At 44.1% G+C, this 4,118-nt stretch overlaps 1 protein-coding gene across 1 annotated transcript in view; it reads right to left on the bottom strand.

Annotated features, from left to right (window-relative positions):
* The window catches only part of shisa8b (shisa family member 8b), a 37,759-nt gene extending 37,335 nt beyond the window's left edge, over positions 1-424 (bottom strand). Inside the window, exon 1 of the mRNA XM_079660574.1 lies at positions 334-424. The gene's annotated coding sequence lies outside the window, so the exon portion shown is untranslated. The remainder of the gene's footprint in view (positions 1-333) is intronic.
* Positions 425-4,118: the final 3,694 nt, after the last annotated feature.

Below are 4,118 nucleotides of genomic sequence, written 5' to 3'. Positions count from 1 at the left end.
ACATCCATTGATTTTACAAGTGTATGGAATCGATATTGAAAAGAGGGTAGAGGACGTTTTAAACAGGTCAGTTGGGACCGTTATTGGACACATTTACACTGAGATGGGAACACTGCACAACTTTTTAGGGTTAAAATCAGCAAATAAAATGCTAAGAATCAGATGATTAAGTAGATAATTGCTAGACACTTGCTTCATTAAAAGCCAGAATAAAAATCAAGAAAAGAAACATGATTTTCATTCAAAATAACATAAATAATCCCATGTTTTCTTTTTGAAATCTGCGATAAAACAAACGATACTGATGGAGAATTTATTGCATATTTTCCTCACCTTTGTCTCTTTGCGATCTGCACACAGCTGACCTTCCTCTGCAGTTTTCCCCCAAAGTTCTGGGGTTAAAAACTCCCTTTAGAAATATCCCAAAACTTTACTCGGCAGCATTTTTGCCCACTCCCCCCCCCCCCCCGAGTGCCCCCTCAAATCTCTTCTTCATGTGTTCTCCATCCTCAGCGGGGGGCTTTGTCCAAGGGAAACACAACGTGGAACGCTCCCGATATTCCTCCCGTGTCACTTCTTCTTGTGCTCGAGAGTCCACACTGGTCCAGGACCTTCTGCCAATGTGTGTGTGTGTGTGTGTGTGTGTGTGTGTGTGTGTGTGTGTGTGTGTGTGTGTGTGTGTGTGTGTGTGTGTGTGTGTGTGTGTGTGTGTGTGTGTGTGTGTGAGTTTGAGTGTGTGTGAGAGAGAGAAATGTAAGTGTGTGTGTGGCTGCGCTGAGTTCAGGAACCAAATGAGATCTCCTCTGCTTACCTCTGCTCAGTGCCAGATAGAGCGGGAGAGTGAGAGATAGATGAGAGAGAGTGTGTGCGTGTGTGTGTGTGTGTGTGTGTGTGTGTGTGTGTGTGTGTGTGTGTGTGTGTGTGTGTGTGTGTGTGTGTGTGTGTGTGTGTGTGTGTGTGTGTGTGTGTGTGTGTGTGTGTGTGTGTGTGTGTGTGTGTGTGTGTGTGTGTGTGTGTGTAAGTGTGTGTGAGTGTGTGTGAGGGGGGGTTATATCCAGCTGCATCTCCCATCATCCCCGGAGGAAAAAAAGCCTCGGAGGAAAGAGGAGGGAAAAAAAATCAGACGAGGAAAAAACGGAAACGTGTCAAGAGTCACTTTATTACGATTTTTGCTTTGTTTGTTTGTTTGTTTTTGATGTTTCCACCCCTGTGTGTTTGTGTACTGTACTGTATTGTGTGTGTGTGTGTGTGTGTGTGTGTGTGTGTGTGTGTGTGTGTGTGTGTGTGTGTGTGTGTGTGTGTGTGTGTGTGTGTGTGTGTGTGTATGTCACTTTATGTCAGATGTTTTTGTGTGGCAGACGGAGGACACTCAACATCTGCTGCGGTCATTCCTGCTCATCATCATGCTTATATCTCCTGTCTATTTCCTGCATCCCCACACACACACACACACACACACACACACACACACACACACACACACACACACACACACACACACACACACACACACACACACACACACACACACACACACACACACACACACACACACACACACACGCTTCCCCCCCTCCTCACAATCCCTCATCTTCTCCATCCTTTCTTCTCCCGTCTCTTACTGTGTTATCCCACCCACCCCTCACACGCCTTGGGCATAGATAACACACTTGTTTGCAAATGTCTGTTTTGAGTGTGTGCGTGTGTGTGTGTGTGTGTGCACATATGTAGGAATGTGTGTGTGTGTGTGTGTGTGTTTGTGTGTGTGTGTGTGTGTGTGTGTGTGTGTGTGTGTGTGTGTGTGTGTGTGTGTGTGTGTGTGTGTGTGTGTGTGTGTGTGTGTGTGTGTGAGAGCATCAGAAAGATTCAGGAGTCAGCAGGGTCTAACTCAAGCTTGCCTCTTCGTTTGTTTGAATCCCAACCTGCAACGGAGATGCCAAATAATCAGAGTCTGGCACACACTGATGAAGACACACACACACACACACACACACACACACACACACACACACACACACACACACACACACACACACACACACACACACACACACACACACACACACACACACACACACACACACACACACACACACACTGATGCAGCGGCTAATTATAAGAGCTTTTCTCAAAGTAAACTACCACATGAACACATTTTAATGGAATTATAAGCCAGATTGACAAGGGGGGGTTTTTGTTTTTGCTTTTCCGCTAAGCGTCTCTCCCAAAATCCCCTCCTTTATGTCCTGCATGTCATTCCGGAGAAAAGTTGACGCTTCCTCCACTTTCCCTCCGATTATCGCTCTATGGCGAGAGGGAGTGCAATGAGAGGGAGTGAAAGGCAGAGAGTGAATGTAGGGCAGTGGGGGGGACAAGAAAAGAAAGAAAAGAGGGAGAGAAAGGGAGGAAGTGGGGGAGGGAGAGGGGGATTGGCTGAGGTCCAGAGATGGGGAAGAGGGTGAGAAAAAGATGGATTGACAGGAAGAGTTTCGGGGATGAAGAATGAAGGTGCACATTTGAGGATGACATGTTATTTATTTCTTCCCGTTGTTGACCGTTTAGTGAGTGTCAACACACAGATGTATGTTACGTAAGACTGAGTATCGATTGGACCGTTATTACATCAGGAAAGTCCAGCTGACATTTTGACATTCTGACAGCAGATATGAGAAGTTACACATTTCCGTCATCCTGAGAATAAACAATGAGTAAGTGTGTAAACAGCTATGAGCCACACAGTATGTAGGCATGCATAACTTCATTGCGGTGTTTAGAGTAGAGCCTGGTGATCATATCAAATATCACAATATTATTGAGCAAATACATTAATGTCCATTGTGTGATGGTATAATAGGGTTGACTGTTAAACACTAACGGCCCGTCCACACAGCGGCGTGCCTTGAAAGTTTCACTATTCACTTTGAATGGGGTGACATCACTTTTCGCCGAACTGCATTGTGGGAAGCGGAGCTTTGCTGGCGTGGCTCGCTGCAAAAGTTTAGCAATGTTCAGCTTTTGAAGTCTCGGCGGAAGCGTCAGCCAATCGAATCATATGCCAGTACAAGCTCTAGCCAATCAAACCGCTGCTTGTGTGTCAGGGGCGGGAGATTCATGTGATTGGTTGTTGGTCGAGTTTCGAGACACGCCCGCCGGCAAGCTTCAACGCACGCCGCTGTGTGGACGGGCCGTAACTATTACCACAATAAGATTTTATTTTGATTGTAAATCAATAATGTGGATATAAAGACTTATACAAATACAACAATTATATCACTTTACCTTGTACACCAGGAAGGACCTATACTCCCAGCGGCTCAGGAAGAAATCCCTCCGGATTACAAAAGACCCCCATCACCCCAGCCACAAACTGTTCAGTCTGCTGCCGTGTGGCAGGCGGTACCGCAGCATCCGGACAAAAACCACCAGACTCAGGGACAGTTTCATCCCACAGGCAATAAGAAGACTGTTAAACACCTGAACCTTTGAAACAACATCCATAACATTCATCTGTTACTTAGTCATTATTTATCTAATATATCATTCCAATAGCTTGCATATAGACTCTTATTTCACTACTTCACTTTTTTTAAACTATTTTTCTTTTTATATTGACTTTTTAATATTTACTTGCACTATATTTTTATGTTTTTCTGTATTATTGTGTTGCACTGTTGGAGAAGCCTATGACCTAAGATTTTCATCGACATAAACACTCTGTAGCTATGTTCATATGACAAATAAAGAACCTTGAACCTTGTAAAGACAGCACTATTACAACATCAAAAATCTAATACGATTGATGCTGTTGTTCAATTCGGACACTGCCATGTTGTCCAATATTGTACAGGTCGTTTTTGCAGATCAAACAACCATTTTTTTGTAAATGAATGGATGTCTACGTTATGTATCGTAGGTCGTTGAGTGTTGGAAGTGTCCACTGTTTCACACTCAACTGTTTGAATGTTATGAAAGCACCTCTTACAACTTTTATTAATATAGTAGTGTATTTACCGGTAGCGTAACTTCTGCTACGTAGCCAAGAAGCGTTCCAACTGTTTTAACGTTACAAGTGCACCATCAGGGTAATTATACTGCATGGTGTCATACTTTGCATTTGG

This window comes from Notothenia rossii (genome assembly GCF_949606895.1).
Source record: "Notothenia rossii genome assembly, chromosome: 11".
NCBI classification, from domain to species: Eukaryota; Metazoa; Chordata; class Actinopteri; order Perciformes; family Nototheniidae; genus Notothenia; species Notothenia rossii.
This window is presented reverse-complemented; position numbering and strand designations above follow the sequence as displayed.